At 31.5% G+C, this 26,661-nt stretch overlaps 1 pseudogene; it reads right to left on the bottom strand.

Annotated features, from left to right (window-relative positions):
• LOC109110655 overlaps positions 1 to 26,661 on the bottom strand; it is a 209,237-nt pseudogene that overhangs the window by 175,168 nt on the left and 7,408 nt on the right.

Genomic DNA, 26,661 nt, shown 5'->3' with positions numbered 1-26,661 from the left:
TTCAGTGTCTGGAGAACCTCCTCGATGGGCAGAACCACAGACGCTTGGTGTTTTTTTTCTGGCGCTCAGGCGGTCGAGATCTTTGTGCTATATGGAATAAGGGATTAGAGAATTAAAGAATTAAAGACCTGCAGCTCAAACAGTGGAGCACTGAGCTAGCAACACAAAGGTCATGGGTTTGATTCCCAGGGAATGCATGAACTCATCAAATGCAAGCTGTGTCTGCCAAATGCATAAATGTTCACTGCCCTAGTAATATTATCAATCTGACAGCACTGACACTCGTGGATGATGAGCTGGTTTATGGCAAAAATTTAATTAGTTTCATAATTGATGAATCATTTTCCTGTTTATTTGTGTAAAGCTGCTTTAAAGCGATCTGTATTGTATAAAGCACTGTAGAAATAAGTGTGACTTGACCTCTTGAACACATTTACATTTATTCACTCACAGCGCATGTGATTTGTATTGTTTTGTGTTGTGTAGAGATATGTGTGAATAAGTGTGACTTGCAAAGATATCAAACCACATCCGTCATGTTTTAAGAAAGATTTTAAAGCTTATTTGATGGACTGATATATTGGCTGGGGGGTGATGTATGCATTTATCAAAACATTCTCGGTTTACAGAAGAACACCAGGGTGGGGGAGAAAAACTAACAGGGGCTGGGGACCATCTTGCGGGGGAGATAGGGGGCATACGGGAAGCTTATAATGCCCGGGAGGAACGTAAAACTCTGTAGTTTAATGTGGTTTTATGATGACAGTAATAGGGAAGCTAGTGAGAATAAACGTGTCAAGATTTTGTGGGATATTAAATGTCAAAATTCTTCTTGGAAGAAAAAAAAAAACATCAACTAGTGGCATTCGTAGGGGACTGAACTCAGAATTCTGAGAAAAAACGGTGGTTCGGTACTTAAGTATGCCGATCGCATGAAATTGCGAGATGTAAACTTAGAATTGAGAAAAAAAATTGGTATGTTCGTAAGACGTGAATTCAGAATTCTGAGAAAAACGCCAAAATTTTGAGACGTGAAAATCAGAATTGAGAAAAAAAATTGGTATGTTCGTAAGACGTGTTTCTAAGTAATTTCGGGGGTAGGGGTACTGGCGTTGATGGGGGGATCGTTGGGAGCATAAAGTCGAGTAATTTGTTGTTGTGTTTGGTTCAGAAAGTGGGGGCTATGGGAGGGACGGGTGGGACAAACTCAGGGGGGACGGCTGGTGGGTGTCCTAGGGGTGGGGGGGGGGTGTGAAAAAATGGGTTTCAAGATAGACTTGGTGGGGGGGGGGGGCCCGGGGGGGTCTCATAAAATGGGTGCTCGTGCGTGTGTGTGTTGGGGCTTGGTGCTGGCGGGGGGGGCGTGAGGGGGAATGACGAGAAGGGGGGTAAATTCAGAAAAAAAAATCTAAATCATGAACCGTGTTGGAAATGGCGGTTGGAGTAAAAAAATCTAAATCATGAGACAAAAATGGCAAGTTTGTGAGACAAATTCAAAATTGTGTTGAAAATGTAAATTGTGGTAAAGTTTCGTGAATCATAAACTTAGAAAATGTTACAATCCTGAGAGAATTTCAAGTATGTGATGAGTTGTAAAATTTGAGAGCAATGGTGTTAAATTTTGAGAGAATTGTTAACTTATTGAATGTTGCAATTCTGAGTTGTCAATTCTGAGAACAAAACTCAGATAAAAATGTTGCAAAATTGTGAGAAAATTGTAATTTTGTGGAAGAAGTAATAATTGGAATTCAGAAAAGAAAAAAATTTAAATCAAGAGACAAAACTGAGAAAAAATGACGTAATACCAGAAATTCAGATTCGGGACCTCTTACCTGCGAGATATAAACTCATTCTGAATTGGCCATTTTTAATTTTTTGTTCCGTGTTGGGAACAAGCTTCGACTCAAACCCAGCAGAGCCTCAGCAAACAGGAACAATCACAGGAGCTTGAAGCTGAAGAGGCCTGAAGTGTGTCATGAAGAGCGCTTGTGTGACAGTAATGAGCTTCCCAGAATAACATGCAGCTTCCCGCTGATCGCTTTCTGAGCCAAAACAGCATCGCTTATGTAAGATTATGAAACATATTTCCTGAAAACGGCCCGGGCGAAGGGCGGCACACGCTGCATCAGGAGCACGACTCACGCCGAACACTCAAGATGCATGTGAGAGCTAAAAATAGCCTGTGTGCACCATCTGCCAAGAACATGAGTGACACTTCATCAACTCATCACTAAACACGTCTGTGGAAGAGCTGAATGTGCTCCCGAACCACAACAGACTGCTTTGACCCTGACGGTGTCCAGGTACCTGATGAAGCAGCTGAAGAGTCGCGTGGTGTTGCGGATGATTCGAGCGGCTCTCGACTCCTCGTGTTGACAGCGCTGTAACGTCAAACCATCGTCCATGTGTCCCTCTGAATGAAGACACACCTGAGCAACAGAGAAACACAGAACATGAGCTGAACCCAACATTCTGTGAGCCTCGATCCACAAACTCTGAGTGTCAGCATGATCAAAATACTCCACTGAATTAATATGAGCTCAGAAAGAAGAAGTAGAAAATATTAATAAATTTTACTCGACTAGTTAGATTAGTTAAACATGACACACTAGACACTGCTGGACTAAAGTCAACTACTCATCAGGGTTATTACAGGTAACTAAAACTAAAAACATTTTAATTATTTGAAATTAATTATACATTAACTGAGATAAAATAAAATATATATAAAAAACTGTAATACAGAATATATAGACATTTAAAAAAAAATATATATATATATATATATATATATATATATATATATATATATATATATATATATATATATATATATATATATATATATCTAAAACTAAAACCACAGAAAAGTCAGCAACTGTAATAAAATAAACAATAACTGAAATAAATAAAATATTAAAAAAACTAAAACTAAAGTAAAAATTAATAACGATTATACCGACATTTTAAAATAAATAAACTTAAAACTAAAACCACACACTCAAAAAAAAAAAAATTTTCAGTAACTGAATTAAAATAAAATAAAATAATAAAACAATTAAATTTATTTTATTTCAGCCAGTTGCCAAGGCAACATCTCTAATTTTCCTTTAGTTTAACTTGACATACTAAAAAAACTTTAATAATCAAATCAATAAAAACTAAAACCACAAAAACTTTTAATAAAATAAACAAAACATAAATGAAAAATGAAATGAAATAAACATCAACTGAAACTGAAATATAAAAACTATTTTATTTCATACAGTTGCCAAGAAAATATTTCTAATTTTCACAAACGTTAAAAATATAAAAAAAGCATTTTCAATAACTTCAATACAACGGACTAAAATAAAATATATATATTAAAAATGTATTCTATTACATCTATTTAATTTTGACTTAATTTAACTTTAAGTACTAAAAGTAAAACTGAAAAAAAAACTTAAAATAATAAAAAATAGCATTATAAAAAAAAAACAATAAAATTAAAATACAAAAATTTTTTGATGACAGAAAAATTTTCTAAAAATAAATAATAACTTATTAATATTTTTTTAAAAAGATATTTTATGTATGTTTGTGAATTAAAATAACTATTCATTACATCTGTGCTAGTACCTGAATGATTGCAAAATAACATCACTATTCAAATGAGCAAAAATGAAACAAAATAAAGCTTCCCATCATCTGAAACTGAAATATAAAAACTATTTTGGGAGGTTCGGGCCCGGGGGGTTGGGAGGGACGGGACGTACAGTTGCCAAAGACGCCGGTTATTTCATACAGTTGCCAAGAAAATATTTCTAATTATCACAAACGTTAAAAATATTAAAAAAGCATTTTCAATAACTTCAATACAACACACTTAAATAATATATATATATATTAAATATTTGATTTTGACTTAATTTAACTTTAAGTACTAAAAGTAAAACTGAAAAATATTTAATTTTGACTTAATTTAACTTTAAGTACTAAAAGTAAAACTGAAAAAAAAATAATAATAATAATAACATTATAAAAAAAAATACAAAAATTAAATTTAATTTTTATTTAAAAAAAACTAATTCACAACTATAGGATTAAAAAAAGCTATAAATACCTGAAATGATGTAAAAATAGACAATCAGATTGCAAAATAACATCACTATTCATTACATCTGTGCTAGCTTTACAAAATAACATCAGTATTCATTACATCTGTGCTAGCTTTAAAATACTGTGTTAGATCGAAAATGGCGTTTGAGCGGCCGGAGTGGAGGGGATTTTAGATACGTGGATTGAGAGGAAAGAGAGAGTCTCGTTGTTTGGTGCTTCGAGAATCCCATCCCCTCGATGTCCCGCTTCAGACTGCACTCCAGCTTTTCCTGGAGGAACACAAACCGGCATTCAGTGACCAGATTCAAGACTCTCTCTCTGTCACCGGTTGCACACTGACTTTGTATTAAAATCAACAACTGCAACACATACTGAACATTACGCCGCATAAAAAATATTTTTGCAACAATTCAATTCAAATTCACTGAAAGCATGCATTGTTTACAGCTGATCTCATTCTGCTCAATCCTGTGATGCTGAGTGAGTCTGACCTGAAAACACCACGATAGATCAAACTAATCAAGACGAAAATGACTCAATAACAGCACAACAAGAGAATATCATTTTAGAGCATACAGGGGGAAAAATTGTTGGTTCTATTAAGACGCTGGGTTTGTTTTCCCTGCTGGAACATCAAGAACAAAATCAAAGCAGCGGAGGAAGAATAACTGGATGACAAATGACTCATGATAATAGTGATGGTTCTTATTTAATAGAGCTCTGGAGGAGGATCCTCTTCACTGAATATTGACCCGTCGAGAGCTGGAATAACTGTCTGCATTAAACATCATATATTCTCACTTACAGCATCTATCCTTGACAGATTTAACACTAATAATTCAATAAACTTCAGTGATTTAGACTGATATTACTGGCTTCCGTGAGAATCGGCTGATTAATAATGTGATACTCTTGGGGTCAATTTAAGGATTTTTTCTTTGAAGGTTTAAGCCATTTATTTGATAAAAAATACAGTACAACGTGGAAATATTATTACGATGGAAACAGCTGTTGGTTTCTGTGTGAATATTGTTAAGTGTATGTATTTTCTGTTGATGCGCAGCTGTAGTTTCAAGCATCATTACTCCGTCCTTCAGTGTCACCCAATGATCTTCAGAAATCATTCTATATGATGAGTGACTGCTTCAGAACATTTCTGATTATTATCAATTTGAAACCGTCGTGCTGCGTCAATATTTTTGGAAACTGTGATACATTTTAATGTTCATGATTCATAGATGAATACGGAACGTTTCAGAGAACAGGCGGTTGCATTTGAATAGAAATCGGCTGTAACATTATAAATTTCTTACTGTCCCACTTTGTCATCAATTTAATAGGCTCCTTACTGTCACTTTTCATCAATTTAATGCGTCCTTGATGAATAAAATTATTATTATGTTTTTACCAGCACATTACTTCAGTATGGTGTACGGAACTCTTAAAGGAATAGTTCACCATAAATAAAAATTTGCTGAAAATGTAATATTCCTCAGATCATCAGAGATCAGGATGAGTGTGTTTCTTCATCAGGTTTGTAGAAATGTAGCACTGCATCAGTGTCTTCAAGCATGGATGCTCTGCAGTGAATGGGTGCCGTCAGAATGAGAGCCAAACAGCTGATAAAAACATCACAATAATCCACAAGTAATCCACAGCACTCCAGTCCATCAGTGAACATCTGGAGAAGACAAAAGATTTACAGTTTAGGACTGCTATGGACTGTTTAAACGCTGCTTGATCTGTGCAGATTTCTCTCCTGATTCACACCAGAACACTTTTTCACTGCAGGAAGTGTATTAATGGATTATATTGCTCGATGTATTTGAGTTAAAAACATCTTAATGCTGGATGGGTTTCATGCCTTTTGTTCTTCTCCATATTGTTAACTGATGGACTGGAGTGCTGTGGATTACTTGTGGATTATTGTGATGTATTTATCAGCTCTCGTTCTGACGGCACCCATTCACTGCAGAGCATCCATTGCTGAGACACTGATGCAGTGCTACATTTCTAAATATCTGTTTTGATTTCGAGCACCTTTTCAGTTTCGGGCGAACTGTTCCTTTAACCCTTTGTAGTAAATGTTGTGTATTGGGGTGAATGTGTGAGACCTTGGAGGCTCTGAAGCAGAAGGCTGTGGACGTGGTGTCTGATCTCTCTCTGTCCTGCAGCACGACGCCTCGGTCCTCTGTAAGCGCCATATAGTGACCGGTGGTCAGGTGACGCAGACGGAACGGCTGACCCCAGCGGATGTGACTGCCACACCAACTGAACACATACAGAAATGGGAATCATGGGTATGTACGGTCACATACGATGGAAACCCGAGCGCTAGATCTTCTCACCTGATGCGTAACGGCTCCAGCCTCCAGAGAGATCGGGCTTTTGCTCCGGCTTTACCCGTCTCGTAGTTCACCAATCTGAAAAACACCAATGAAAACAGGTTTACATACTGAACCGATGCCTAAACAGGCTGCGGATTTGATTTAGAAGCTTAAACGACTCTAAATGGTTTTAGATTTGTAGTAGTGAGTGGAAGTAAGCACACACGGCTGAACAAAGCCCAAGAAGGGGCAACACCTCTCGTTGAGTGGGCACTTTGGAAAGTCTCCGCTTTCACACAAAAAGCTGTTCCGACTGCCTATAATCTTTTGTCAATTTCTCACACCACTAATACACACATATAACGAAGTTAAACTGACTTAAACTAAACTGACCTAAACCTAACATGCTTTAGAAGAGGTTTTCTGTTCGAGATGACTCTAAAACTGAACGTCACATGATTACTAACGGCTTTAATGTATTGCACATCTCATGGAGGACGTTCTCCTATATTATAATGAACAAACACTCTCTCCGTCACTCATACAACAACAGAAATCATTCATTCCTGTCCTGCGCGGTGACAGATCTGCGATACACCTGAAAGAGCTCCTGCAGAAAATCCTTTAGAGTAGGACGTTTCTCTGATTATATTTCAAGGACAGGACGCAGCGCCACAGGCCAGAGCTAAAGACTGATATCTAATCTTGCAGACGGCGCACTAAACGCCAGCGCTAAAAATAGGCCACACGCCTACGATCACATCTTCAGCATCCTCAGACGGCCCTGGGTTACTTCAGCTCGACCCACTTCAGTCTGACACACACTCGCTATACATAGACGGACAGCCGTTACGCCGGATCCTAGGGGACGCTGCGTCACAGACCCACATCTAGATGATCACCACAGATAAATGACACATCATTCTGACATACAGTACAGGTCAAAAGTTTGGAAACATTACTATTTTTAATGCTTTTGAAAGAAGTCTCTTCTGCTCATCAAACCTGCATTTATTGATCAAAAATACAGAAAAAAACAGTAATAATTGTGAAATTATTATTACAACTTAAATAATAGTTTTCTATTTGAATATACTTTAAAAAAAATAATTTATTCCTGTGATGTCGCAAAGCTGAATTTTCAGCATCATTACTCCAGCCTTCAGTGTCACATGTAACATCCAGTCTATCACATGATCATTTAGAAATCATTCTAATATTCTGATTTATTAGGAGTGTTGGAAACAGTTCTGCTGTCTAATATATTTGATGAATAAAAGGTTAAAAAGAACTGCATTTACTTCAAAATAAAAAAAATTCTAATATATATTCTAATAAAATATCATGTTTTCTTTACTATCACTTTTTTATCAATTAACACACTCCTTGCTGAATAAAAGTATTGAGTTTATTTAAACAACAAGAAAGAAAGAAATTACTGACCCCAAATTACTGGACCAGTAGTGTATATTGTTATTACAAAATATTATATATTTTTTAAAAACATAGCTTCGTTTTTTTATTTATTTTCTTTTTTTTTTACTTTTATTCATCAAAGTATCCTAAAAAAGTATCACATGTTTCTGAAAAAATATTAAGCAGCAGAAACGGGTTCCAACTTTGATAATGAATCATCATATTAGAATGATTTTCTAAAGGATCAGGTGATAATGATAAACCTAAAAATTCAGCTTTGCATCACAGAAATAAATGATAATTTAAAGTATAATAAATTTAAAAAACATTAATTTTAAATTGTAATAATATTTCACAATATTAGTGTTTTTCTGTATTTTTTGATCAAATAAATGCAGGCTTGATGAGCAGAAGAAACTTCTTTCAAAAACATTAAAAATAGTAATGTTTCCAAACTTTTGACCTGTACTGTATATAAACTAATAATGAACCTGAAAAACAACAACAACAAAATTACTAAAACTTTAACTGAAATTAAAACAGAAAAATTAAAACAGAAAATACTTTTTTTTTTTTTTTTTTTTTTTTTTTTATATAATAAAAACTACATTATTATCTCACTGATATTAAAATTCCAGTGACCAGATGAAGGTTTCTACCTCTGCTCTTCTTCACTCTGATCAGATCCCGGGATGGTCAGAACCTCATCGTGCCCGTGAAAAAGACGCATCACATGACCGCCAAGAAGGTATCCTATAGGACGAAAGAAAAATGCAGCATGAGCAGTCAGGTAAATCAAATGATGTTTTAAACAACGAGACACACACAGAACTTTAATACTGTTAGAGGCTCATCATGTCACTATCAGTACTAGATATGAGTGACATTAACAGCACTAAGAACCACCGACCTTCCTCCACGTTGCTCCCTGAACAGGTGGGATGGACGTTCCACAGCGTCTGCATGAAGGACACATCCACCTGGATGCTGCCGTTGGATATGGACAGATGCTGCGGAGACCAGGTGCACAGTGGTTACCATGGCAGCACATCCTCCCGTGTCACGTCTGTCTCATGATGGGTTTGCATCAGAGGCCACAACCGAGAAACTTGGACTCATGGGATACGCTTGCATAAATTCAGAATAATCTAGAAAATTAACCATCCTCTAACTAATACACTGACGTTTGGAGCTGCTGGAGAGACGGGAAGCAGATCATGAGCTACACTGAGCCTTGTGGATGAATGACTAACGCTGGACACGTCTGAGCCCATCCGGAGCAGATCATCTCACAGGAGATCACACAAACACACTGCAGACGCGTCCATGAGTCACACATTCAGAGGCGACTGCGGTTTACACTGGAAGTGTCAGTCACAGATTTGCTGTATGAAGCTGCTGATGCTCAGACAGACATCCAAAGAGTCAATTAATACTAGAAAGATGAAAAAAGGCTCATTTCTGCTACCTTATGAGCTTTAAAACAAACGCTTGCAGCACTGAAAAGCATACATGCATAAGTAAATATTCCAAAAAATAAATACGTTTAAATAATAATATATTGAACTTTAAGAAAAAAGTATGTTTACAACACTGGAAAACTTATGTCACATAAATAAAGTCTAAATAATTAAATACAAAATATTATGAAATAATTGGCATGAGAATGAATGAATAAATAAATAATTAATATTCTGAACTTTAAAACAAAAATATGCTCACAGCACTGAAAAGCTTGATAGTCATGGAAATAAATAAATAATAAATAGATAGATACATTTAATAATTAAAAAAAAACATAAATAAGTAAACAAAATGTAAATAAATGATTAAATAGTAAATTAAAAGAACAATTTGAACTATAAAACAAAACAAATATGTTTAAAAAAATGTAAATAAATGATTAATTAGTTAAAAGAACAATTTGAACTATAAAACAAAACAAATATGTTTAAAACTCTGTAAAGCTATTAATTATTTTTATGAAATATAAAGTAAAAAAATTATTTAAATTATTTAAATTTAATAAATATACAAAAATACAATTAAAATGAACTAAATAAATACAAAAATTAAATTGAATTTAAATAAATGATTAAAAATATTATTAATATTATTATTATTTATTTATTATTAGTATTATTAATAATAATAATGATGATGATCATTTAAACTATAATTAAATCTTAGTAGTCATGGAAATAAAAAAAATACATAAATAATTTACATAGATAGATAGATAGATAGATAGATAGATAGATAGAGATTTTTTTTTTGGTAGTAAATATGTTATTGTTGTGTTTTTTTATTATTATTTTTGTTATTTTTTTTATTTTTTTTTAGTAAATTGTGTTATGGATTTTTTATTTTTGGGTTTTGTGAGGTATGTTAAACGTAATGTTTAGTGTACTTCACACTCACCAGATATCGCTCCGATGAGACACTGACGAGTATGAGATCATCTCCGATACGCACCTTCTCCCCCTCTGATCTCTGTTTAGACGCGGGATGAATGGTCCACCAGCAGGCCTCACCTGAGAACACAAACACACGGATCCTCAGGTGCGTGTCTGTGTCTCATCTTCATCAGCTACTGATGAAGGCACAGCTTCACCTTCAGTCTGAACAATCTGCTTCACCTGTCGAGTCTTCCTGAAGTCCCACATCAAACGACAGTTTATCCGTCATCGAGCGCGACGTCTTCAAACAGGTCAGATACTGCCACAGAAAACATTCAACTCTCACACATCCTGCAGAAACTCAAACTACGGAAGCTTTTTTCCACCACAGGAAAAAAAAAAATTATTTCTTGCAAATGCGAGCTTACATCTCACAATTTTATGTCTCGCAATTCTGAAAGTCAGAATTGCGAGATACAATGTCAGAATTCTTCATTTGAAATCTCGCATTTCTTAATTTGAAATCTCATGATTTTTTAATTTAAAAACGTTTATATCTTGCAATTCTTAATTTTAAATTTCATGATAATTTAATTTAAAATCTTGTAATTCTTAATTTGAAATCTCATTATTTTTAATTTGAAATCTCGCAATTCTTTATTTGAAATCTTGTGATATTTTAATTTAAAATCTTGCAATTCTTAATTTGAAATCTCGCAATTGTTCATTTGAAATCTTATTATTTTTAATTTAAAACCTTGCAATTCTATATTTTAATTCTCTCAATTTTTCATTTGAAATCTCGCAATTCTTAATTTGAAATCTTATTTTTTTTTGTTTGTTTTTTAGTTATTAATTTGTTTTATCATATTTTAATTTAAAATCTTGAAATTCTTAATTTGAAATATCGCAATTCTTCATTTGAAATCTCATGATTTTTAATTTACAATCTTGCAATTCTTAATTTGAAATCTCGCAATTCTTAATTTGAAATCTCATGATTTTTAATTTAAAATCTTGCAATTCTTAATTTGAAATCTCATGATTTTTAATTTAAAATCTCACAATTCTTCATTTGAAATCTCATGATTTCTAATTTACAATCTTGCAATTTTTCATTTAAAATCTCACAATTCTTACTTTTTTTAAATCTTTCAATTCTTAATTTTGAAATCTCATGATTTTTTATTTAAAATCTTGCAATTCTTCATTTGAAATCTCGCAATTCTTAATTTGAAATCTCATGATTTTTTATTTGAAATCTTGCAATTCTTCATTTGAAATCTCATGATATTTTAATTTAAAATCTTGCAATTCTTCATTTGAAATCTCATGATATTTTATTTACAATCTTGCAATTGTTCATTTGAAATCTCGCAATTTTTCATTTAAAATCTCACAATTCTTCATTTGAAATCTTACTTTTTTTAAATCTTTCAATTCTTAATTTGAAATCTCATGATTTTATTTTAATTTAAAATCTTGAAATTCTTAATTTGAAATATCGCAATTCTTCATTTGAAATCTCATGATTTTTAATTTTTCTTTTGATATTTTAATTTAAAATTTTGCAATTCTTAATTTGAAATCTTGTTATTTTTTTTTTTAATATTTCGATTTTTTTTTTGGCAATTCTTCATTTTTGTTTTTACAAATCTCACAATTGTTCATTTGAAATCTCATGATTTTTAATTTAAAATCTCACAATTCTTCATTTAAAATCTCACAATACCTCATTTGAAATCTTACAACTTTTTTTGAAATCTTTCAATTTTTAATTTTGAATTTCTTGATTTTTTATTTGATGTTTTTTAATTTTTTATTTGAAATCTCACAATTCTTCATTTGAAATCTCATGATTTTTTATTTAAAATCTTGCAATTCTTCTTTTTAAATCTCGCAGTTCAGAGTTTATGTCTTGCAGTCTGACCTTTTTTTCTGAAAACTCACGAAGAAAAAAGGTCGCACAACTTCTTGCTTTTCTTTCCCATCAGTTCAGAGTTTATATCTTGCAGTTCTGACCTTTTATTCTCAGAAACGTGAGAAAAGGTCGCTATAACTTTTTTATTTTTATGTAGATGTAAGGTAAGGTGTGATCTAGTTCTGAGCCGCCTGAAAACAGTGATTACAGTCACTCAATCATCACACAAACACAAATCACAGCGTGACGACAGTGAGAATCACTCACCTTTCTAATGAACTGCTGCGGGAGGCGTGAAGAAACAACAGAAAACAGCTTGAGACGTTTGTTTTTATTATTAAACGTGCTCACTCATTACACAACAGATAACACCATGGTGCAATATATTGTGACATTAGAAATCATTGCATCTATCAGTGATTCTCCCTCTCACCAATTTTGACCATTAGAAACATCTATAGGGGGATCTATGCTGAAGAGTAGTGCAGGGAGGGGGAATGAGATTCAGGAGCAGAAGATGAAGATTTTGATCCATAGGATGGTGAAGTCCTTGTTGGTCTGGAAGTTGGAGAAGTCTGTGTTTTATGGAAAAGCCCTGCAGCTTCAAGCAGATCATGAAGAGACACTCCAGACTGATGCTGGTACGACTAAACCACCTGCAGACTACCAACACCGAGAGCCTGAACCTCAGATTACTCTAGAAATATAAATATCCATGTGGATTCTAGCAGATCATGGAGACTGAACCTCAGATTACTCTAGAAATATAAATATATTTAAAGTATTTTATTTTTTGTTAATATTTTGAATTTATTATTTCTTTTTATATTTTCTTTATTAGTTAAAGTTTTAGCAATTTTGTTGCGTTTTTGTCATTTTTATTAGTTTTTGTTTTGTTATGTCTATATGGTTTTTATTAAGATAAGTTTTTAGCTTTAGTTACTTTAGAACTTCAACTAACAAAACAAAAATGAGAAATGTTACTTTGGCAAGTAGCTGAAACAAAACAAGTTTACATTTATTTCAGTTAATTTTATTTTATTTAAAGTAATGAATATATAATATAATATAACAATATAATACATAATAGATGATATAAAACAAGTTTAAATTTATTTCAGCTAATTGTTATTTTAAGTAATGAATATATAATATAATGTTATATAATATACCAAATATACTTACAAGCTGATATGAAACAAGTTTAAATTTATTTCAGTTAATTATTTTATTTCAAGTAATGAATTTTATTTTATTGTTGTATTATATTGATATTATATTTTATTTTAGTTAAGTTTGATTTTTTTTTAGTTTTGGTTATAAATCTTTTTTTTTATTTAATATGTATTGTTTTTTAATTTTAATATTACATTCATTTTCCAAACTAACTGTAATATATTTGTAAGTTAAGTAAAACATCTAATGCCCTGACTGAGCCAGCAAAAATGAAATATTATATATATATATACAGTACAGGTCAAAAGTTTGGAAACATTACTATTTTTAATGTTTTTGAAAGAAGTTTCTTCTGCTCATCAAGCTGCATTTTATTTGATCAAAAATACAGAAAAAAACAGTAATATTGTGATATTTATTACAATTTAAAATAATTGTTTTAAATTTATTTTACTTTTAAAATTATATTTATTTCTGTATGCAAAGCTGAATTTTTAGATCATTATCACATGATCCTTTAGAAATCATTCTAATATGATGATTCATTATCAAAGTTTGGAAACAGTTCTGCTGCTTATATTTTTTTCAGAACATGTGATACTTTGTTTTTACTTGGATACTTTGATAGAATAAAAAGTTAAAAAAAAGAAGCTATGGTTTTAAAATATAAATATTTTGTAATAACAATATACACTACTGGTCAGTAATTTGGTCAGGTGCAGTAATTTTTTTTCCTTTTTTTTTTAAAATAAAATCAAATACTTTTTTATTCAGCAAGGATGTGTTAAATTGATAACATATGATAGTAAAGAGCACATAATATCTTATTAGAATATTCTATATTAATTAGAATTGTTTTTTTTTTTTGTGAATAAATGCAGTTCTTTTTAACCTTTTATTATCATCAAAATATATTAGACAGCAGAACTGGTTTCAACACTCATAATAAATCAGAAATATTAGAATGATTTCTAAATGATCATGTGATAGACTGGATGTTTACATGTGACACTGAAGGCTTGGAGTAATGATGCTGAAAATTCAGCTTGCATCACAGGAATAAAATATTATTTTTTAAAGTATATTCAAATAGAAAAACTATTATTTTAAGTTGTAAAAATATTTCACAATATTACTGTTTTTTCTGTATTTTTGATCAAATAAATGCAGGCTTGATGAGCAGAAGAAACTTCTTTCAAAAACATTAAAAATAGTAATGTTTCCAAACTTCTGACCTGTACTATATATATATATATATATTAAAAATAGTGCAGGTCACTGGTGGGTTAACCAAAAGAAGGTTTAACAGCTCCTGGACAAGAGTTTGTTCTGACAGCTTGATTTATTATTGAGCATGAGATATTCTGACCGAAGCAAATGAATCATGGATATTCATGCAGATTTTTCAAGTGTGTCTGGCGTGTTTTCGTACGTACGTCATTGTTCTGTCCGGTCTTGGCGAGCATCTCCTGCAGCGCGCGGACAGACAGCGACTGCTCCAGCACAAAACTACAGATGCACAGATCTGGAGGAACATACTGAAACACACACAATATAACAAAGAAATCACACGCAAACTCTTAAACAGCACATTTTCATTTCTCAGCCACTGAAAGCACAAGACACAATGATTAAGATAAATGCATAAAAACACATGATTCATTTAGACGCACCTGAACTCTGAATTCTCTCAGTTACACTCACATTCATGCATCTGACAGACGCTTTTACCAAAGCACTGAATGCACTCGTATTTCTCAGTTCATGCATGGAATCGAACCCATGACCTTGGCGTTGCAAGCACCATGTTTTGCTGCTAATTATATATATGTTTAGAACTACAAAAAATATATATATTCTGAAGAATCAAGGCTTAATATTATGTGCACACTACAAAACTCTGTCTGTGAGCGAGTAGAAGTTTTCAGCAACCAAAAATATTCTGCCAAAAATGTATTTTTTAATTTCGGTCGAAGCAGTTCTGAAGGGAATATTCGTTCTACTTTTACTTAACATGTTGCTTTCATTATTTGAATAAATCTGTCATGAATACAAGATTTATTACAGCCACTGTTTAAATGTTCATATTTCAACAACAAATTGATATACCATTAAAGAATATAACTTTTTGCCAATTATTTTTTTTATACAAACAGTGTTACTTTAGTATCATTGAGATACTAGCATGGTTTTTATTAATATTTTTTTTTTTTTAATTTTAATATTTTAATTTTAGTATTTTTGCTGTTTCTGTCATGTATATATATATATATATATATATATATATATATATATATATATATATATATATATATATATTATATATATATATATATATAAAACTTATTTATATATTATATTATTTATATTTTTATTATATATATATACTATTTTTAATTTCGGTTTCAGATTAGTTTTTTAAATAGTTATTATAGTAAATTTTAGTTATTAAGTTAAAACAAATTAAAATGAGAAACTAGCTGAAATAAAGTTGTTTATACTCTAGTTTATTTCAGTTTGTGTTTATTTTTATTTTTTTTACAAATATCTTTTATTTTATTTTCAGTTTTACTTATTTGAGTGTTGATTATTAAATACATTTAATTATATAGTTATTAAATAAACTTTTTTCATTTTAAGCTAAATAAACTTTAGTAAATATCATGCGTGTTGATCTTTCTTGCAGCTTATAGTCTGAATTTTGTTTCACTGTAGAAACTCCAGACAATAACAACAAAACATGACTGTGAAAATGTGTATTTCCTCTAATAATCCAGCATCCATAAGTGTTCAGAGATCTTTGTTTTCAGGACAAAACTAGAGTTCATTATGCAGAAGGAGACGGAGGGTTCGAGTGTGATTTAGTGCTGCTCGAGAGTTCGGAGCAGGTTTGGGATCAAAGCCAAAGAGGCCAGAAGATCCCGCTGACAGTATGAGGTGAGCAATGAGAAGATAAATGAAGCACAACCAACAGCAAACTGGCCTCCTTTACTGAAGAACAGCAAACAAAAACTCATGAAAGTGGATCACAATGTCCAGATAATCCAGGTCTGCTGGAGAAACTTTCTCAGCGCTTCAGCTCTTTGTTATTAGGACATGACCTGCTGAAGAACGTCTGCAGAGGGACCTTCAAGAGATTCTTTCTAGCAGTCGCACGTCTGAACTAACTCACCAGGGTTATTATAAAAAACCTAAAAAAGACAACAATTCTCATGGATATATATATATATATATATATAGATATATATATATATATATATATAGATATATAATATATATATATATAAAATAAGATTTTAAATTATATTTATTTATTAATATTAGAACAACTAAAACCATTAAAAACATTTTCGTTAAATAAAATACATTTAAATTAAATTAAATAACATTAAAAAAACTGAAGTAAAAATGAATAAAATAATATTTAAAATCATATTATTATTATTATTATTATTATTATTATTATAAATAATAATAATAACAAAACCACATAACAAAATGACTAAAATTTATAAAAATATAAAATATAAAATAAATGTATAAAAACAAATATATCTTTTTTATAGAAATATATAGAAAATATAATACAGAGAAAATATTTTAAAAACTCTTATTATTATTATTATTATTATTATTATTATTAATACACTAATAATAAATAATGTGAAAAAAAAAATGAATAAAACAAAAATAAAAAATAAAAAATAAATGTACAAAAACAAATATATTTTTATAGAAATATATAGAAAATATAAAACAGATTTTTTTTACAGTTATTTTAAAAAATATTGAATATTAATAAAAACTATAATATATAATACAATATCTCAGTTATAATAAAATAACAATAGATCCTTCAAAAGTCTGAAGATGACTTGATGGTTTTAAACAAGACAAAACATGCATTAAAATAGACTAAAACAGCTAAGATTAAGATATTTCTTGTTTCAATTCACTCCTTCAACAACCTGATATTAAAATAGATTTCTAGACCCGTGAAAATCATGGAAAGTGATAAAATATTAAAACACAATGGCTTTCCGGTTATGCCAAGATCTAAACCATTAGAGAAATATTTATAAAAATCCTTGTCTTTCACAGGGAAGCTGGATCCATTTCCAATCTAACGATGTTCAAGGCTCATCACATCTACGACACAAACGAGCCACAGCTTCTACATATCAATGCATGTTGTTAATAAATCAATATGACAAACGAGAGCAGCGCTGAGAGACTGATGCGTCCCGACAGACAGAAACAAACCTGAAGGGCTGAAATCTCACCAACGCTCTGCAAAGATCTCAAAATATACATTTCCCAAAGCCTGATGATCTCCACCATGTGGAAAACTTGTTTCTTTAAGGGAACAATCACACCATCTTTCTTCCATGTTTTAGTTTTAACAGTAAACCTCTGTCATGCACGACTTCGTTTGCCAAAAAATGAAAGGGTTTGTTTAATTTTCATTTTAATAAAATATCAATTCAATTAATGTTTTATGCCTGCGTTTGATTACCAGAAAAAATTTAATATACAACAAAATATTGTAAGTACATAAATAAATATTACAATAATATTAAACAATAATAAATTAATTAATTAATTTAAAAAAATAATTTTTTTGGATTCCATTTTAATGGTTTAATTAATAATTAATATTAATTAAACCTTTAAAATGGAATCCAGAAAAAAATATATATATACAAATAAATAAATAAAGTGTATTTCATATGGCCCTTAAAACCTAATTTTTGTTGAACTTTTAATAAGTTGTTGTTAATTTGTGTAAGTTTACAATAACACTATAATATTAGCATTTTAACATGTCCACAAAAATATAAGGCCATTATAGTGTGGCACACTTACAGTGTGTTTATTTGTGATGGTAAAAGAGTTCAGTGACCTTTGAACTCTGCTGCGTAACGAGGACCCAGGAGAAAGCAGACAGCAGTGGATGATGGATGACCACTTCACATTTAAGGTCACTTGAGTTTTTTGAGCGATGGATTAGATGAAGAGTACAGATTACAGACCGCCAACATCATTTTAAATTAAACACTCTGAACACTAGTCTAATTAATTCATAAAAATATTTAAAGTTAAAAAAAATAACATTTTAATTTAAACAAATCAAAATAAAGCACTAATTATTAATTCATAAAACATAAAATTAAAATAAATATAAAATAAAAACAAAACAAAACACTAACAATTATTTAATAAAAATTCATAAAATTTATTTTTTTAATAAAACACCGATAAATGTATCCATAAAAATATAAAATTAAAATAAATACTCTGAATATAAAAACAAATCAAGATAAAACACTTACTAAAATTAATTAAAAAAAATCTAAATTAAAACACTTAGGCCTACTGACAATTAATTCATAAAAATATAAGATTAAAATAAAAACTAATCTAAATGGAAAAACTTACTAAATATTTTGTTTGTTTAGCTGCATGTCATGTGACCATTAACGAATATCTGACAATTATTAATATGGAAATATGTTGTTAAATTATTGAAATATTAACTGAAACGCTCGGTAGGTCAAAGGTCTTGAGAAAGGTTTGGGAATCCCCGTGTGAAGCTGCAGACGGTGTTTGTATGTACAGGTACGTGTGTGTTTATCGTCTAACAGTCATCGATCACGTGTGAGTCCTGCTGAAGTGTTTTAAGCGCTCAGCTCATCAGCTGTGAAAGTGGATCATTAGTTCTCTTTCTCCCCGAGGAGCGACGCCTCTCATAAGAATAGAAAACGCACACACGAGCGGCGATACATCATCCCCGTCTCAGTGAATGAGCGTCACATCCGCGAGTCACTGCTCTGAGATCAGAACTAAAGCCGGTGAGGACAGTGAGCTCGCACTCATCAGCGCACGTCTCCTCCAGCTAAAGTGCGCGCTAAAGTCAACTAGAAGTTACGAAGTTACGAAATTATAGTATATTACAGTTACGAAAACAACTATAATGATAACCACAATAACTACAACTTTAACAATAATAACAACAACAACCAAAATGTTAACTATAAATGACTAGTATATCAATACCTATAACAATAACGGTAACTATAAACAAAAATCACAACGATAACTATGGTAAAGTAAACTATAATACCTACAACAATAACTATAACGATATCCACAACAACTATGACAACTATACTAACTATAACAATAATGACGACATTAATAATAACCACAATGTCAACTATAATCATGACAATAAATATACCAACTATAACTACAACTATAATGATAACTACAGCGCTAACCACAACAACAACTATTATGACTGACAATAACTATAATAACCACAATAACTATAACGAAAACTGTTATGATAACTATGACAACTAAAATAACTATAACAATAAATGTAGTAAGTATAACAAAAACTATTACGATAACTTCAACGACAACTATTAGAATTATGACAATGAAATATATATGACGACAACCATAACGATAACTGTATTAACTAGCTATAACTACAACAATAACCACAACAGCTATTAAAACTATTACAACAAGTAGGCCTATAACAATAACCACAATAACATAACGATAAATGTAATAACTATAACGACAACTATTACGATAACCACAAGAACAACTATTAGAACAATAACAATGAAATATATATATAATGACAACCATAACGTTAACTGTATTAACTATAACTACAACAATAACTACAACAACTATGATAACTATGACAATAACTATAACGATAACCACCATAACTATAACGATAAATGTAATATGTATAACAACAACTATTACGATAACTTCAACGCTAACCACAACAACTATTGTGACTGACAATAACCATAACCACAATAACAATAAAGAAAACTGTTACGATAAATATAATGACAACTAAAATAACTATAACAATAAATGTAATAACTGTGATAATAACAACTATATAATAACCACAAGAACAACTATTAGAACTATAACAATGAAATATATAATGACAACCATAACGATAACTGTATTAACTATAACTACAACAATAACCACAACAAATATGATAACTATGATAATAACTATACCGATAAATTAATAACTATAACAACAACTATAACTACAGTGATAACTATAATGACAACACAACAATAATAACTATAATGATAACCACAATAACTACAAATTTAACTATAATGATAACTACAACAATAATAACCACAACCAAAATGTTAACTATAAATGATAAGTATCACAATAACCATAACAATAACTATGATATGACGACTAGCTAGAGCAATAACTATATTAGAATCCAAAACAGCAGACAATATTTTGTTCTGTTTATTATAAGCGTGTTCTGCAGTTTTGTCGCTTTAGATGTTCAAGCTCTTAAAGTCAGTGGGTTCTGATTGGCTTACAGCAATCACAGCAGTGAATAATGCATTTCAATGACAACGAGTGATGATTCTCCTCACCTTGGCCTCTGACGTGGGCTCCAGGTAACACAGGCGGTTCCCCAAACCCTCAGCGCTCAGGCAGAACTTGCGGTTCTCCTTCTGAATGCAGGCCACACACTGCAGAACCACCTCATCGTCCTGATGATGGAAACAAACCAGAGATCACAGACACTGCTACTCAATGAACGCTCAGATCAAGCAGAAGTCCTGAATAATTCATCTGAACACATGACTTCAATCAGATCATTATTTCTTCATGAGGTTGAAACGGTATCAAATTTGCATATCGATACATGTTGACACTTTTATCCCAGTACAAAAATAGGTCAAAAAGATAAACATATAACAAAAAGAACATTTAAATGTAGTATAAAAATGCACACACACACACACACACACACACACACAAAATATAAAGTAAGAAAATGTTCCAAATTGATGAAAGTGCAAATATAAAGAACAATAATAACGAATCTGAACTAGGAAAAACAGACTTAACAATATTTAGTTTTTCTGCAATATTTATCGTGATGTGAAAAAAATTACAGACAATTTCAAAGAATTATCCTAGAGTTAATGGAGTGATTTTTATTTGAAAATAAAATAGGTTTAAAAAACATTTTATCCTTTTAATAGGCCATTGTCTTCCACCAATTCAATATGACCCTAAAATAATGGGTTTATTGCAATTATTGATTTTAATACTGAGATTGTGATATTATGAAAAAAAATAATTAAGCAAACTAAGAAAAATATTGTAATAATACTGAGAAATTGTGATATTATGAAAAAAAATAATTAAGCAAACTAAGTGTAGTAAAAAAATTGACTTGCCTTTAAAATTACTAACACTTATGTCTTGATTTTTTTTTTGTTTTGAAGCTTTTATTTTGACGGGTTGCCAGCAAATAAAAACATTAGAGCATCTCAGAACGGCTGGAATTACAGTAAATGAACCAATCGTTTATCAGACGCTGAAATACTGTACGATGAACTACACGCGTGTAAACGTCATGCTTGCAACCGGTAAAACATTTTTTTTTTAATTAAATCACATCCACAACCATATCGTGCTATCGATTTCATTTAGATATCGAGCGATATCTAGATCTGTTTCTCAGAAGGCTGCTTTGTGTTCAGGTTTGTTTCAGTGTTGCTTATAAGTGTGAGCTACTGCTAGAGAGTGAATTAAACCTGATGACTGAATACAGACACATTCAGTGACTGAAACAAGATCAAACGTTCTGCTGTTTCAGAATCACACTGAATTCCTCCACAGGGAAGCGCAGCTCGTGTGTGTGTGTGTGTGTGTGTGTGTGTGTGCGCTTCTCTGGTGAATGTGCTGATGTTGTCGAGTGCCGCAGCACAATATCCAGATGCTTCATTTAATCGGGGGAAGTTCTGCAGCATCTCACGGTCTGCTTTAACAAATATAAACCGCTGCATTGTGCTGCACTGACGCATCACTGAGGGTCAAAGGTCAACGGATCACACACCGTCCTCTGCCAATAAGATGAGCAAAAATAACAACATAAAAAAAGTTAATCAAGACAAACTTTGAGGTTGGCTTGAGAAAGCCTAGCCTGAATGTTTATTAAAGCAGTTGTAAGGTTAAAAGTTAATCAAGACAAACTTTGAGGTTGGCTTGAGAAAGCCTAGCCTGTTATTGTGTTGCTAGTGTTTCTAGAACTAGCATGTTTTAACAAGCTAACGTTTCTGTTAGATTAGCATGCTTTTAGCATGTTATCATCAAGATTAACATTTTGGTAATGTTTTTTTAGTGTTTTGAATGATTTTGTTATGTTGTTGCTATTTTTTTAATGTTTGATTATCATGTTGCTAGCATGATTAACATATTTTTTTTATCTTGTTGGTTGTATGTTCCTAATGTGATTTACATATTTCTAGAATGATTAGCATGTAGTTAGGATGTTGCTAATCATATTGCTAACATGATTAGCATGTTTTACCATTTTTAGCATGATTACCATGTTACTAGCATGATTAGCATTTTGTTAGCATTTTGCTAGCATGTATGTTGTTTGGATTTTTTTAATATTTTTGGTATGATTAGCATGTTGCTAGCATGATTAATATGTAGTTTTGTGTTTGCTATCAACTGCGGTGTAGGTTTCCACTTACGCGCAAATTAACAGGTAGCAAAAAGTATTTTTGTAGATTCTAATAACAGCTAACGGCAAACATCACGCACAATCAGCATGAAGTTTTTAAATAAAAAAAGCAGTAAACAAATGAATCCTCCCTACTAGCATTTTATCTAGCATGATTAGCAAAACACTTTTCTCGCTCTTGTTGCTATACATTGTTTTTCTTACATACAATTTTACATAATTAAAATCTAAAGCATTAGATTAGTTAAATGTAGTTCCCACTGGTAAATTACTGGAGTTACTGTTAACTAAAACTTTTTTGTTAATTAAAATAATTAAAAAATAAAATATAAATATTAAATTAAAAAAGTTCTAAAAATGTAATTAAATAGAAATGTTTTGTAAACATCAGACCTAAACTTATAATAATAATATTTAATATTAATAATATTTATCCAACTACTTAGTTCCATGTCTGTACAGTAAGTAGTACAGATTACAAACTTACAAGACCTTATAATGACGGAAAGGGAAGAAGCCATTAAAGCACATAAATCGTCTGATGTGAGCGACTGTGATGAGACTGAAGTGAGCGTGAGCTTTAATGATCTGAATGTCTCACATTTAGAAACAAACGAGTTCAAGAGTGAGACTATAATGAACATAACGATTCATTTACAGACCAAATAAACGTCAAACTGCCTGCGCTGCGTATTTAATACAGTTCATTCAGTGATGATCCAGAGTTTAGATGAATCACTTCTGCTTGTTTTATTTTCAATTAAAAGTCACTTTGGGCAAAAGCATCTGCTAAATGAATAAATAAATAAATGCAAATGAAATACAGCCAGAGGATCAAAACATATTCATGCTTCAATAAACAAATGCAAACCACTTCCTCACTGCATCAGCGGCAGCAGCTTGTCTGTCCGGGGAATCCAGGTCACTTCCCAAAGGAAAGAGGAACCACAGACCAGATCCACACATTTCTATTTATGCATTTGGCAGATGATTTTATACAGTTTGAGCTACAGGATCTCCATAATCTGTGTACAGTAATGAGGACGGCTGTATTTAAAGAGCTCGTGAACTAAAAATCTAAATTCCCTTGATCTTTTGACATATAAGAGGTCATTGTGGTATAAAAATATCCTGTAGGTTTCAGAACTCAAAATTTTCTCATTAGTCTAAAATCAGATTATATTGAAGCCAATCTGCGGTGGAATGAGCTATGACTATGATGTAGGAGTGTAACGATTCACTCATTTTCTCGATGCATCGATTACAAACCCTGACGATGCAATGCACTGATCTTGAAACATGGATTTTTGATTCGGGAATCAGGAAATCAATTTCTGTAGTTTTTCAATGGCTGTCAGTCAAACCGACAACATTACCTGAGCAGTCGAAGGCTGCGCATTTATTTATTGCATGGACACCACTGATCTATATATATATTCTATATTATAGATCAGTGATGGACACACGCATCTATCTATTTAGCTCTGCATCACTGCCTGTTTAGCTCCGCCCACCGATTCTACATCACTCCCTGTTTAGCTCCGCCCACCGACTGTGTAATTCAATCTAAAAAATACAAAAACTGACAAAAGTAAATTTTAATTCAAAAGAAAACAGAAAAATATGAGTATTGAAATAATACTAAAGTAAGCTACAAATAATGAAAACAGCATAGACTAAGAAATCAATCTTAAAATGTTAGAATCAATATCAGATAATCAAACCACAGATGGATTAATCCACATTCTCAGTCCAGCCCTAATACACGCACACACATGCACTCACTCTCTCTCACACTAACACACACTCTCTCTCTCTATCACACACACACTTACACAAACACACACACACTCAATATATATTATATTTATAAAACTAACACACACTCTCTCTCTCTCTCTCTATCACACACACACTTACACAAACACTCAAACACACACACACTCACTCTCTCTCACACTAACACACACTCTCTCTCTCTATCACACACACACTTACACAAACACTCAAACACACACACACTCACTCTCTCTCACACACACACATCCACTCTAACACACACACACACACACACACACTTTCTCACATACACTAACACACACTCACTATGAGAGCAGAGCTGGTCCTGCTGGAGGAGGTTTATTGAGATCAGCGGGTCTCTCTCTCTGTCTCTGAAACACTGCGTCTGTATTTATCCCTGACTGTAAAGCACATGCTGACGGAGGCCAGGACGCCGCTGCGCTTTCCTTTCATTAAACACACTGCTGACTGCTCAAACGTCTCACAGACGACAGGAGAACCAGCAGGAGAAACTCTAACAGGAGCGTCAGAACCAGATCTCTTCAAAGCACCGAGGGCAGAGCGGACCTGAAGATCTGTGTTTGTCAGTCGCAGGTAGAGCAGCAGGTTTGTGTCGCGTGTGCCAGACATTCCGGCGCCAACAGTCTGTTCCTCAATTCAGCAGATTAAACACAGACAAATGACCATCAGACAGAAGCCAGACATAACAACATGGAATTTGGCAAATCTGGATGAATAAATCAAAAGTAGGGTTGTAAAGTGAATCAAATGAATATTAAAGCCCAAAAAGACTGCTATTGAAATCTAATGTCTACATCGAATATTTAACTTATTCAACTTTAATATATTACTAATGTACAGTGAAATGTACTTTTCAAGGTTACAATAACTGTAATATCAACTATTATAACAATAATAGCTAATATTATTAATATTAATAACATTAAAATATTATATATTATAACAATTCCATAATATTAATAGTATTAATAAATAACTATTTTAAAGGAATATCACACACCTTTCTTCCAGGTTTTCATGTTAACAGTAAACCTCTGTTGTGCAGCACATTGTTCGCCAAAAAAGTACATTTTCATTTCGCAACATTTTAAGGTATTAATTAAATTAATGTTTTATGTCTCCATTTGATTCCCGTCCATAATAAATTTGTATTAAATCATAAAATCCAGATTATAAAAAAGACAACATAAAAAAAAACATTTTATTGAAAAATAATTTTAAAACATCATTAAATTAAAGTCTTATGAATCCAAGTGATTAGACATGCTTTTTAAGTATTAACGTTTAATTAAAGCATTAAGACTCAATCCAGAAAAAAATTAAACTGAAAACACTGATTTTTTGGGGAAAAAATAAATAGAATTTATTGGGCCCTAATGTTTTTTTTTTTTTTTTTTTACTTTTTCAACTTTTAATAAATTGTTGTTAGATTGCATACATTTCATAATTTCAATTAATTAGATGTGTTTTTTGATTACCAAAATTTAATTTAACCATTAAAGCAGATTAAAAAATAAATAAATAAATAAATAAAATTAAAATGGGAAAAAATGAATTTCTGGAAAAAAATTAATTAAAAAAATAAATAAATAAATCCAAATTTCTTATTTCCTATTATTGTAACACAATTTTAACTATTAAATTGCTAAAGTTTATGAATTCAATTAATTAGACATGCTTTTCGATTATTAAAATCTAATTAAACCATTAAAACATAAACCACAAAAATTGGAATAAAACTGAGTTCATAGAGCCCTAAAATTACATTTTTGTTAAATGTTTAATAAATTGTTGTAAAATTGTAATTTCATGATTTCAACCAATTAAGACTTTTTTTTTTAATTACCAAAATGTAATTTAACAATTAAAGCAGAATCCAGAAACATCTGGGGGGAAAATAAAACATAAGAACACTGAGAACAAGACAAA

Source organism: Cyprinus carpio, chromosome A17 (genome assembly GCF_018340385.1).
Source record: "Cyprinus carpio isolate SPL01 chromosome A17, ASM1834038v1, whole genome shotgun sequence".
Classification (NCBI taxonomy): domain Eukaryota; kingdom Metazoa; phylum Chordata; class Actinopteri; order Cypriniformes; family Cyprinidae; genus Cyprinus; species Cyprinus carpio.
Note: the sequence above shows the minus strand (reverse complement) of the source record. Positions and strands in the feature narration are given on the sequence as shown.